This window comes from Trachypithecus francoisi, unplaced genomic scaffold (genome assembly GCF_009764315.1).
Source record: "Trachypithecus francoisi isolate TF-2019V2 unplaced genomic scaffold, Tfra_2.0 Contig00133, whole genome shotgun sequence".
Lineage (NCBI taxonomy): Eukaryota > Metazoa > Chordata > Mammalia > Primates > Cercopithecidae > Trachypithecus > Trachypithecus francoisi.
In genome coordinates this window covers 113698-127253 of record NW_022680484.1, presented here as the reverse complement: position 1 = coordinate 127253, position 13556 = coordinate 113698, and positions in this window count along the sequence as shown.

Here is a 13556-nt window from a genome sequence, read left to right as displayed (position 1 = left end):
TGGTGCTGATTGATTTCTGAGGTTAGTGCAGAAAAGGTAATGCAGCATCTGCCTTGTTAACAGGGACACTCACTTTTCAAGCCTTTAGCCACCATGTAAGCATTCCAACTTCCCTGAGGCTACAAGAAGCCCAAATCAGCCATCATGGAAGGACCACACGAAATAGCTCTGAGGCCAGGCACGGTGGCTATGCATGTAATCCCAATACTTTGGGAGGCTGAGGCAGGCGGATCACAAGGTCAGAAGATAGAGACCAGCCTGACCAACATGGTGAAACCTCGTCTCTACTGAAAAACACAAAAATTAACTGGGTGTGATGGCGTGTGCCTGTAATCCCAGCTACTCGGGAGGCTGAGGCAGGAGAACAGCTTGAACCTGGGAGGTGGAGATTGCAGTGAGCCGAGATCATGCCACTGCACTTCAGCCTGGGACAGAGTGTGACTCTGTCTCAAAAAAAAAAAAAAAAAAAAAAGGCCAGGCACGGTGGCTCACATCCGTAATCCTAGCACTTTGGGAGGCCAAGGTGGGCGGATCACTTGAGGTCAGAAGTTGGAGACCAGCCTGGCAAACATGGTGAAACCCCATCTCTACTAAAAATACAAAAAATTAGCTGGGGCATGGCAGTGCACGCCTGTAATCCCGCTACTCGGGAGGCTGAGGCAGGAGAATCACTTGAACCAGGGAGGCAGAGGTTGCAGTGAGCTGAGATCCCGCCACCGCACTCTAGCCTGGGCAACAAAGTGAGACACCATCTTAAAAAAAAAAAAAAAAAAGGCTCTGAGGCAATATGAAGAGGGAGAGATGCCCAGGCAACTCTCAGTTGCTCTGGCACCACACTGTTCCAGCTTCAGCCACCATCTGACAGCCACCACATGGAAGACCTGGGCCAGGACTACCCAGGTGAGCCCTTCACAAATTCCATTTTTTTTTTTTTTTTTTTTTTTTTGAGACAGAGTCTCGCTCTCCCGGGCTGGAGTGCAGTGGCCGGATCTCAGCTCACTGCAAGCTCCGCCTCCCGGGTTTACGCCATTCTCCTGCCTCAGCCTCCCGAGTAGCTGGGACTACAGGCGCCCGCCACCTCGCCCGGCTAGATTTTTGTATTTTTTTAGTAGAGACGGGGTTTCACACCGTGTTAGCCAGGATGGTCTCGATCTCCTGACCTCGTGATCCGCCCGTCTCGGCCTCCCAAAGTGCTGGGATTACAGGCTTGAGCCACCGCGCCCGGCCCCATTTTTTTTTTTTAAGGCAGGGTCTTACTCTGTCAGCCAAGCTGGAGTGCAGTGACACGATCACGGCTCATTGCAGCCTCGACCTCCCAGACTCAAGGGATCCTCCCATCTCAGTCTCCTGAGTAGCTGGGACTGTAGACATGCACCACCACACCCAGCTAATTGTTGTATTTTTTGTAGAGACACAGTCTTGCCATGTTGCCCAGGCTGTTCTCAAACTCCTGGTCTCAAGCAATCCTCCCACTTCAGCCTCCCAAAGTGCTGGGATTACAGGTGTGAGCCACCACACCTGGCCTATTTCTATTTTAAGAAGTAAATAATCATATATATTTACTCCTTCTTGGGTAAATACATGTAATAGAACAGTGGGGAGGACACAAATAAAATTATGCCCCAAAAAGGGCATGACCCTTCTTGTTTGTTCATGTGTGTGTGTGTATTAGAGGCTGGTGTGTAGTTAGGCGGAGTCTGGGGTTTCTTGTTGCTTTGCGTAGACTCAGTTTCCTGTATACTTCAGATGATTTCAGAGCAGGATCAGAACATTCTCTTTGGCAGGACTTGTGATCTGAGTGGCTGGGAGTTTCTTTGGCTCTTCTGCCTTACCCGTAGACTTCAGCAGATCCCTGAACGCACGTTCCCGGGTGCCTATTGTAGGTCTTTTGCCTCCACTCCACCCCATAGTTGGCTCCCGTTTGTACTCAGTGTAAGGCTTAGAACCAACTGGAAGGTTTGTTTCAGTTCTTCTGTCCTGCCTTAAGACTTCCTAGAGCCTGGGGATGAAGTCTTCAGTCCTCCTGCCCTGCTTCAGTCACCAGTTACAGCTGCTCTGTACTCAGTGGAAAGTCAGGAGCCCCAGGGGGGTTCCTGTCAGTTCCCTTGTTCTACATCCAGACTTCAGCAGCCTGAGCACATCTCTACCTCAGAGAGTATCTCTTGGCCCACCTGCTTTGCCTTCAAACTCTCTTGGTGAAGGCCCATGCAAAAGAGTTAGTGGGTGAATGTAAGCTCTCTTGAATTGGAGGCATTAGAGAGTCTATAGCCTCATGCCATCCCACACTCAGCCTTTTAAAATGTGTTCAAAGTTTCTCTCTTTCTCACACAAGTCTGTGACAGCCTCCTCTTCCTGCTGCTGCTCTGCCAAAAATAAAAGCAGCTATGGGGCTTTTTTCTCCTAGAAAGGGCTTTTCAAGATTTTGATTCTTTTTTCCCCCCAACTTCAGCTTCCCAATAGCCTTAAAATAAAATAAAATAAAATAATTCTATGATTTGTAGGTGATCCAGCTTCTTCTTGTAGCTAGGATGGGAGTGATGTTGTCTTGCAACTTTCTATGTTTTGTTAGATGAAAACTATCCATCTATTGAATTTTTCATGCATGCTTCCACAGAAAGCTCTTGTTTGTTCTCTGAATGTTCCTTTTTTATAGCGTCCTCTTCTTGTTTCATGGATATTTTTACATTGTATTATCTCCCTGAGTGAGTTAATAGTTTTAAAAATTCTTTTTTTGGCCGGGCGCGGTGGCTCAAGCCTGTCATCCCAGCACTTTGGGAGGCCGAGACGGGTGGATCACGAGGTCAGGAGATCGAGACCATCCTGGCTAACACAGTGAAACCCCGTCTCTACTAAAAATACAAAAAACTAGCCGGCGACGAGGCGGGCGCCTGTAGTCCCAGCAACTCGGGAGGCTGAGGCAGGAGAATGGCGTAAACCCGGGAGGCGGAGCTTGCAGTGAGCTGAGATCCGGCCACTGCACTCCAGTCCAGGCGACAGAGCGAGACTCCGCCTCAAAAAAAAAAAAAAAAGAATACATGTAAAATAGGTAGAGAACTACTAAAAATTTCATAGAGCACTTCTAAACAAACAGAGGGGAAAACAGAATGAGGAAACAAATCCAGTCCATCTAAAAGATGACCAAGAGCAGCTCGGGCACTCACTCCCACCTCATGGGCTCTGCATGGCAGAGGCTGCAAATGTCCCAGACTCCAGAGCAGCTGGGCTTTGGGAAGCAAATTTAGTTTTGCCGATCTGGTGTGCTCACATGAAGTTTGGATGACCGAAGGAAGAGAAGTCACCCTTCTGCTGTGTGGGGCTGCGTTTCTGCTAGACATCAAGGAATTTCTGGGGTCTAACCTCCACTCCTTGGTTGTTGAGGGGCACTTGTGGCAATGGCTTCCAGGTCCCCAGCTTGCTGATCCTCAGGTCATGACTTTGGTGGTGTCTTTTTGAACTCAAAGGTTACACTGGCCACCTCCCAATCCTCCACCTTGTGGATGGTGGCAGAGGTAGCAGCTTCCTTGGGGAGCCAGGTCTGCACTGGTGTTACCGACACCCAGCCCAGAGTCCACTCCTTTGACCCATCCAATGGTCAGGTACGCATCTGATCACTTCTATCACTTCTACAGAATTCCTTTCTGTTCATGATCACAGGAGGAATTTCTGCTTCCTATCCTGAACCTTTGAGAGGTGAAGTCAGCTAGACTTCGTGGGTCGAGTGGGGACTTGGAGAACTTTTCTATCTAGCTAGAGGATTGTAAACACACCAATCAGCAGTCTGTAAAAATGCACCAATCAGCACTCTGTGTCTAGCTAGAGGATTGTAAATGCACCAATCAGCACTCTGTAAAATGGACCAATCAGCACTCTGTAAAATGGACCAATCAGCAGGATGTGGGAGGGGAAAAATAAGGGAATAAAAGCTGGCTACCCCCTACTTCCCTCCACCAGCAGGGGCAACCCGCTTGGGTTCCCTTCCATGCCGTGGAAGCTTTGTTCTTTTGCTCTTCACAATAAATCTTGCTGCTGCTCACACTTTGGGTCCGTGCCACCTTTAAGAACTGTAACACTCACTGCGAAGGTCCGCAGCTTCATTCTTGAAGTCAGCCAGACCAAGAAGCCACTGGAAGGAACCAACTCCGGACACATCTTCACTGATACAAAGTGGGGATGAGGCCGGGTGCAGTGGCTCACTCCTGTAATCCCAGCACTTTTGTGAGGCCAAGGCAGGTGGATCACCACTTGAGCCCAGGAGTTCAAGACCAGTCTGGGCAACATAGTGAGACCTCACTTCTACCAAAAAAAGAAAAAAAATTAGTCAGGTATGGTGGCGGCACATCTATTGTCCCAGTACTCAGGAGGCTGTGGTGGGAGGATCACTTGAGCCCAGGAGGTCGAGGTTGCAGTGAGCCATGGTCACACCCCTGCACTCCAGCCTAGGCAACAGAGTGAGACCCTGTCTCAAAGTAATAACAACACTAATAAAAGAATAATAAAGTGGAGGTGGGGGAGAGAAATGGGGAAAGCAGGGCAGATAGAAAGCAAACACTCAGCTGGCATGACTACATCCAGAGATAACAGCACTCATCACTGTGCGACCAGCTGACCTGCACAGTCCAAAGACAAGGCAGGTTCAACGTCAATCTACCACTTGACCGAACAATCCACTCCTAAACGGTTACCTTAGAGAATGAAGAGGCGCGTTTACACACAAGCCTGCACATAAATGTTTAGAGCCACTCCATCATAATGACACAAAGCTGGAAACCACCCAGTGTCCTTCAGTGGGTGAACGGCTGAACAAACCCTGATCCAGCCAAACATGGAATACTACTCGGCAATCAAAAGAAATGCACTGCTCTCTCTCGCTCTCGCACTCTCCTCTCTCTCTCTCTCTCACACGCACACACACCAACACGGATGAAGCGCGAAACGTATGCTGCGTGAAAGAAACCAGACCAAAGAATACATACCGCATGATTCAATTTATAATAAAGTTTAGAAAAGACAGACATCAAATCAGTGGTGGCCAAGGGCAGGGGTGGAGGGAGTGGTTGGCTGCAAAGGGCATGTGGGAATTTGGAGAGGTGATGAGATGTTCTAGAGCATGGTTTTGGTGATGGTTACACAACATTCACCAAAACTCATTGAACTGTAAACCTCAAAAGGATGAATTTTACTGTATGTAATTATACTCCAATAAAGCTGATTTTTTTTTTTTTTTGAGACAGGGTCTCACTCTGTCGTCCAGGCTGGAGTGTAGCGGCGTGATCATGGCTCACTGCAGCCTCAACCTCTTGGCTCCAGGGATCCTCCCACCTCAGCCTCCTGAGTAGTTGGGGACTATAGGCGTGCACCACCATGCCTGACTAACTTTTCTATTTTTTTTTGAAGAGACGGGATCTCACTATGTTCCTGCCCAGCTGGTCTCAAAGCTGATTTTTAAAAAGACAAGAATTGTTAGACAGAGTCAAACGAAACAAAACCCAACTATGTGCTGTTTCCAAGTGCCACACCTGAGATATGAAGACACAGAAAGATTGAAAGGAGAACAGAGAAAGACATGTCTGGCTGAACCCAGCTTGCCTGCCTGCTGGCACTTCCGTCCTGCCCCACTGTTGGCTGTGGTTTCTGCGACTTCCACATGCTCATCACAGGTCAGTCTGGGGCTTCCCTTGTCCAGTCCACTGTGTCTGTGAGGGGTGGGTCACAGGGAGCAGGGCTGTGAGAAGTACTTGACGTTGAAGGCAAAGAGGCAGCCATCTGTCTGCTTGGTGTCTCCCTAACCTCCACAGCAAGCACATGGCAGTGGAAGGGTGGCTTGCCTCTTATTCAGGGCCAGTCCCTCCTGCTCCTCCTGGGACTTGCCCTGCCCTTGTCTTCTGTCACTCTTGCTCTTGCTCCCATTGGCTCCTCCACCTCATTACACGGAAGTGAGAATGGACATTGTGGTCAACCAGAAGGGAATTCAAGTCCCAGTTCTGCCATTTACCTTCTGGGCAATCTTGGGTGGGTCATTGACCTCTCTGGACCTTGGTTTCCTCATCTGTGAAATGGGGGCACTGATAGTGCCAATTATTTCCTGATTGCATGACTGCCCCTCTCTGGACCTTGGGTACCTCACTGGAGAGTGAGGATAATAACAGCACTGTCATCTGGGGGAGGTGTGTGTGTGGATGCAATGAACCAGTGGAGATAAAGAGACCTTCCTAACTGTGCCTGCTGGACCCAGCCCTTGAGCTCTGTGGGTTTTGGTTTTCTCATCTGTAACGTGGGGCGAATGCTTCAACAGACCTCCCCAGGTTGGTGTGCAATTTAAATGTGCAGGAAATGTAACGATGGCAGGTCCTGGCTCTGCTGCTCTGCTCAGGAAATGTGATGTCCTGTAGTCCTAGTAATTATTTTTTGTTATCATAAATGGACCCATCACTACACATTAGCAGGTGCATATATAAATGGGCTCTATTCTCTGCTTACTTCACCCCTGTCAAAGTCATCATCCTGATGGCATCAAACCCTAGATTAGATAAAGGTTTGCAGAAGTTGGGGCTTGGAGAAAAGCTGGGAACATAGGGAGTGAGTGGAGGCAGCAGCTGGAGAGGAGAAGCCTATCAGAGTTCAGATCAGCAAAGGCAGGAGCTGACCACAGCTCAGTGCCTCATGGAAAACACACCCTCTTCGCCCAGCTCATGGGCCCGCTGGCCTCCTGACCCAGGCAGGCTCAGTTTCCTCTGCTGTCACCTGAAGATGCCCTGCAGGTGCCTCCACTCTGGGAGCAGTCTCCCTAGCTGTCCACCTTCACTCAGGTGCCTAGTCTTGTCCATTTCTCTCCTAAAGACTGGGCAAACATGGCATCCAGACCCTCTCTGAGCACAGGTGGGTCCACCGCAAGCTTCCCATTCCAGGGGAACTGAAGCTGGCACTATGGGGGTGGGGCATCCAAGGCAGGATGCCAGGGCTGCTCCCATGTGGGCCCTCCAGGGCCCCACACCACTTGGGGAATCTTGTGAGACTGAGTTGAGGGCCCCTGGAATGCTTCACTGGGCAACAGGCATGCCCATAAAAATACCTTGGCCACCAGAGCTGTAATCTGCCATCAGGGCCCTAGGCCTTCCTAGCCCTGCGGCTGCAGCCAGCTCGCCATCTCCGGAATTCCTACCCCTCCATTTTGCTTCCTCGCCTGTGAGGTCATGGCCTTGAGCCTAGGAGGGGGCGCTGGGGAGGAGCTCCTTCCTTCTCGATCCTGTGCAGGGCTGCGGGGGAGAGTGGGAGAGAGTGGGGTCGGCGGGAAAGGTCGAATGGGGCCAATCCCGAGGACAAAGAAATAAGACACCGGAGAGCTGGAGGAAAATCTGGGAGTTGGGGGCGGCAGTTCGAGGGATACCCTCTCCGAGACCCTGTCGCCCCTGGACTCGCCTCCTACCGTGCCGCCCGCCTGGGCTCTGGGGTGCGCAGGAGCCCGCCCTCCGCGGCGCCTCCCCAACACGCTGGAGATCGAAGCCCCCGCACCCCTCCCATTAGGACCCGAACTGGGAGCTCAGGATCGGGGGGTGCGGGGGCATTCGGGAGAGGTCCCCGGAGTCCTGCCCTGGGTGTGTGTGTGAGGGGGGTGGGGGCGTTAAGTGCGATGCCATCGCTGGCCTGCGCCGTCGAGGGCCGGGCCGAGACTGGGGGAGAATCCCCTTCCTTGTCGGACTCCTCTCTCCACCGCCCGGCCCCAGGTCTCTGGGAGCACTCTCGCCCCGCGATTCCCGCTCCAAGCTTTCACAGCGGGCTCCCTTGCGCTGGGGCTGGGGACACTCTCCGGCCGGAGACTCCTGGTCTGCAGGGGAGGGGGTCTGGTGGGACCCGTCGACTGGGATCCCGCTGAGCTCCCTGAGTGGGCTGCCCGGGGGCCCCCAGCCAGAGTCGCGCTCGGCTGGGACCAGGGGCTAGGGTGCGGCGGGGCGGGGCGGGGCGGGCGGTCGGGGAGGTGATCTCACTCCTCCCTCCCTCTCCTCCCGGGCGCTCCCCTCCCCCGCCCCTGCGCGCACGCCCGCCCCGCCCCGCCACCGCCGCTGCTGCCGCAGCATCGGCATCACAGACGCGCTCGGTCGGCGGGTCCGAGGCCGGCGTGCGCGGAGGCTGGGCGGGCAGCCCCAGCGGTGGCCGCAGCGCAGGTAAGGCGGGCTGGCTTCCCCGTGCGCCCGGGCCGCGGCCGCGATCCCCGGCGCCCCTCACCCCACTCTGCCCGGGGTGCACGGACCAGGGAGCGCCGCCAGGCCCGGTCCGGCCCGCGGTAACCGGCGTTGCTGACGGAGCCCCACCCATACAGGGCGTCCGGCTCCAGGCACCGCGGGCGGGAGTGGGGCGGGGGAGGGAGGCCGGGTGCCCGATCCCGACAGGTGGAGGGTACCTGGGCGGCGCCCTATATGCTGGCCTAGGCGAGAGAACAGGGCGGGGGGCGTCAGGCAGGGTCTGTGTGGGCAGGCGGGGGCTGAAGTTGGCGGGTCCCCGTGCATGTATGCTTGTCTGAGAAAAGAAGCCAGATTGGGCACAGCGCTCTCCCACCGGCCGCCGTGGGGTGTGGCCCTGGGCGTGGCTGCCCCCTCATCCCCAGCCGAGAGCCCAGTTTGGTTGAAAACCCCGGCTGACAGCTTGGTGAGGGGGAGATTGGAATAAGCCGCCCCTGCAATAGGGGGAAGGGAGTGAACGGGACTGGGCGCTGCCTGCCCCTCCGCCCCAAGTTTGGGGGGGCTTTGTTCTCCTCCTCCTTCTTTCCAAATCCCAGCCTGGGCTCCTCCGGGCTCACCTGAAAACCTGCCGCAGAGCCAGGGGCTCCTCCCTGGAGGCGCAGGGCATCTCTGGAGCCCGTTTCCACAGGCTCTGTGGCCAGTCAGGGCTGCAGTGGGTGAGGTCGGTTCGGGCACACACTGCTGCGCCTCCCGTGCGTGGGTGTCCATCAGGTAGGGTCCATTAGGTCGGGGTGAGGAAGGTGGGCCTCACTGGCTCAGGCGGTTCCTGCGCATTGCAGGTCTTTTGCCCACTGCCACATCTTCCCATCTCTGTGCGGTTATGGGAGGGGTCAGCGATTCCTATTCCTTCCTTTCCAGGTCAGACTTTTGGGGCCTCTCGGTTGGCAGTGATTGCAAAGAACACGTACTACAATCCATTGCCCCCGACAGGGTATCTGGACCCCCCCACCTATCACTGCCCTTTTAAGGAAGGCAGGCCTAGAGCCATCTGCCCCTTCCCCAGAAGGAGTGGGGCCTGGCACCCCCCTACCCTGCCCTTGTTAACCCCACCCTGAGGGCAGGGGCATCGGGGCAGCCCAGTGCCATCTCTGCTGACTCACGTGGCCCTGACGTAAATCAGTGCAGTCCTCCCTTCTTTCCCTGGGGGCTGCTGCCCAGTGTCATTTTTCTGAGTCGGGGGCCTCCCCAGGGCCTCTCCCCTCCCATCGGCTCCTTGCTGCAGGTGGTGGGACTTGGCCCAGCCCGGCCTCTTCCCTGGCACAGCTCCCATGCAGCCCTGCATGTGCACACCTGTGGGCCCCAGAGCCTTTGAGGATTCAGCTGTCTTGGCCACATGGGAAGTTCAGGGCAGGGTTGGGTCTGGGACCTTCCCACCTCCCTGGCTCCTGGTCATTTCTCTCTGCTGCATCTGAGTCTCTCTCCATATTTATTGATGTTTGTGTGTGTATGATCCCAAAAATAATACATCTTATTGTAGGACACTTGAAATATACAGAAAAGAACAAAAGAAGTTAAGAATCGCTGGTGATCTGATCACCAAGAGGGAAACAGTTCAGCACGCCCCAGCCTCCCTGGTTTGCTACACCACACTCCTAAAAGGCTCCTCCCCCGTTCCCAGCTGCCAGCCCCCTGCTGAGCATCAGGAGGACAATCAGCGCTTCAAGGTGGCGGGGTCCCCTGCCCTGCAACCAGTGAAGAGCTTCCCTACCTGGGCGCTAAGCATCCCAGCGATGGGCAGTCATGTACTGGGCAGCTGCTCACTGCCAGTGCTCCTTTGGGCCAGGCTCTGGGCTGCCCATGGAAGAGCCAGTGACACACTGGACCAGCATCGTCCCTGTCTTCGTGGGGTGTCACTTGTTTTCTTTTTTTCTTGATGATTATCTGAAGGGAAAAGGGAGGCAGAGAGTGAGGAAGGGCCTGGCCTGAAGGCTGCTACAGTGAGCAGGGTGCCCAGGTTGTGCCCCCAATCGACCTCTCCCAGGTCTGAGCCCTTTCCACCACTGGACCTACAGCTGGCGCCTTCCTTGGCGTGCACCTGGCCAGGACTGGCCCGTGAGGGTTGAGAAGACAGGCCTGTGTGCCATACTGGCCAGCCCCCAGCCCAGGGACTTGGGACAGTCAGTCCCTTTCCCATGGGGGTAGGTTCCTTTGATCACCAAGATCCCTTTCAAAGCTCGAAATGGCTGCAACTGGGTGCTTTTCTGGGTGTGAGGGTGATGTGGCCTTGCAGAGTGGCCCAGGCTCCAGGAGGGCACGTTCACGGGAGAACACGGGGTAGAGGTGGGGTCCTGTGAGGAAGTCTGCAAGGATGGGGATCCCAGCCAAGCCCCTGGTCTGCCAGGCCTCCCTCTGTGGGCATGAGTGGGGGCCGTGCCCCCCATCCCCCGTGGTTCAGACAGTGGAGGAGGCAGGGGGTCTGGATGCCCCTCTAGGGTCCCCAGCAGGGTGCTCATTGCCCTGTCCTCTGCCCCCACGATGGGCTGGGGTTGGGTCCCTGGGTGGGGTCATCTGGAATGGGCCTGCAGCATCCCTGCCCTCACAGTCGCTCTTACTTGCTCTGATCTGGCCCATCCCAGACACCTCCCTCTCCTGCTTCCCCCGCCCGGCAGCTCTCTCCTCCGAAGCCTCCCACGTCTCCCTGCGCCCCACCCCCAGGGCCATCACCTTCCCCCTCCTTCTAGGAAGAAGTCTGCTGCTGCCAGGGATGGGGTACACCACTCCCTGTCTCCTCCCTCTGCCTCTGCCTGCCTGGCCCTCCCTCCCTCTTCCCCCTTCCTGTCGGGGCTCTGCTCCATCTCTCTGCTTACCCTTTGTCTTCCACCACTCTGCTCCTCTCCCTGTCCCCCCCAGCTGCCCGTGCCTCACCCTTGAAGGCCCTGAGGTTGTGCCCTGTCCAGCAGCCGCTCAGCACCCCTCTGCTGGACTCTATGCCTTAGGGTGGGCCCAGACCCCCCATGGGGGCCTTGTCTGAGTGGAAGGCTGGATGGGGGGTGCCTGGTGAGTACCAGCCAGACAAGCACTGGGGGAGGTAGCCTGCCCAGCCTGCCTCTTCCCCAGATATCAACAGGGTCTTTGTGGCTTCCTGAAGGCTGTGGCTGGAAATAGAGGGAGGAGCCGGGAAGGGTCTGGCCGCTGTTCTTTCTAGAAGCTTTTCTTTGTCCAGTGGCCCCCTCCCCAGGCCCCCCTGTTCTTCCCAGGTTGGAAAGCTGCAGAGGGAGTGCCCAGCCACTGCCGGTCAGCAGCTCCTGCTCATCTCTGGCCCTTATGCCCAGCAGGGGCAGCTGCGCGGGCCAGGGGTTGGGTGGGGCGGGAGGGTGGCAGCGTCCTGGGCTCCATGCACTTGGCCAAGGAGGACTTCTGAGCCCGTCCATCCCAGTGTGGGTCTGAGAGTGGAGCTTGAAGGAAAGGGACTGAGTCCCGGGAGCCCCTCCGCCCCCAGCCCTCCAGCCAGGCAGTCTTCCTATCTGCATGTGTGGGGTTTGTGTCTCTGCTTGTGTTTGTGTATTTGTGTGTGTGTAACTTCCAGTATTCCTGTTTGTCTGGGTGGGGCCATATATTTGGCTGCATGCATGTGTGTGTTCATGAGCCAGCATGCACACAGATATTGTCATGTGGCCACGTGGGTCTCCTCAGATGCCCCAACAGGGCCTGTGCTGGGAAGGGGTGGGGCTGAGGGTGGTGGCTGCAGTGGCTGGAAGCAGCGCTGCATGATATGGGGACAGAGCCTCTGGCCAACCCAGGCTGTGCTTCAGTGGAGGGGGTTCCCTGTGGCCCTCTCCCCCAGCCATCTGCGTCTGTGCTCATGACTTAGGAATGCCCAAGCCCTGGGGGTCACAGAGGCTCCATTGTCTGCCCCCGGGCTTCCTGTGTCCCCCTCTGCCCTTTAACCGTTTGTGAGTGGGGCCTCTGGAGGGGGCCGGTGGGGCCTGGCAGTGTCTGAGCTGTTTCCAGGCACCTCCACTCCGCCCCCTCAAACCAACACAGGCTAGGTGTTCCAGGACTGATGTGGGCCAGGGCCTCTCCCTGCCCCAGGCTCGACTCCCTCCCTGCTCTGCTTTTCAGGCCACAGCCCCAGGAACTGGATGCACTCTGTTCCTTCTGGCCTGACCCCTGAAGTCCTCTCTAGTACTAGGGTTATCCTAGCTCACTGAGGAGGCCTGGGGCCTGAGAGGAGCCCTATTTTTGCTGCCACCTCATTTCTCTGGCCTTCTAGGGGTCTGGGAGGCTGAAGCCTTGCCGCCTGCTGGGCATCAGTATCCCCTTCGACACAAGAATGAGTCTACTGCTGTCCCTAAGTGCTGATTGGAGATGGGCCTCTCTGGGAGGGGTTCTGGAGCCTCTGGTTGCAAAAAAGGTATCAGAAAAAGTCCAGATTCCAGACAGCAGAAGAGGGGACCAAGAAACCAGCCTGTCCCCAAACCCAAAAGGGAAAGGAGTTGGCCTTCTCTTGGACTGAGTACCTGGGTGGGGGACTTGGGGGTTTGTTTGGTGTCGGGCTTCAGCCCTGTGCTGAGACGTGATGCTGATCACATCCTTCTTCCGCATGGCCTCCATCCCAAGATGTCACTCCCTGCCCCCAACATTTGCCTGCCATCTGCCTGGCAAATAAGCCCTCCCCGTGGGGCAGGATGGCTTGGAGGCCATCCTTGCTCAGCCCACTGGTCCCCTGGGAAGCCTAGCAGGCACACATATTAGGATGCCAGAGCCTCTGAGAGGCAACTTGGGGAGCCACCATGCCCTCTTGAACCCCACCCCTGCTGAGAGCCAGTGCCAGCTCTGTGATCCATTTCTCATCTGTAAAATGGGGATGATGATAGCACCTCCCTCCCTGGGGCAAATCTGGGGAGGAGATGAGTGATGTGCGTGGAGGTGCTCATGAGACTTTCTGGTATGTGGTAAGTCCATGCTAAGGGTTGATTTAATAGAACAGACCACAGAGGGATGTGATTGTGGGGATGGAGTGGGGCTCCTCCCTCCCTTTCCCAGTAGTCAAGATCGTCCTCCCTGCACCCCCACAAAGGGTAAACCTCTGTCTCTTCTCCCCATCTTTTAAGGAGAATGGTCCATGACAGGTGAGCTGTAGTTGCCTTGGAGACTAAAGCCTCAGGCGAGATGAGGGGGCTGAAGGCTCACTCCCTGGGGGGTACCCCCTTAGGGAGGGGTGAGGTGGGGAGTACAGGGACTAAGTAGCAGTCATAAAGGACTTTTGGGCCCACAGGTACCTGTGGGGGCTCCCTGGAGCAGCCCCCTTTATGTGCTGTCTACATAACACATAACAAGGCTTTCCTTGGCTTCCTCACCTCTGGCTCCCCCACCTCTGCT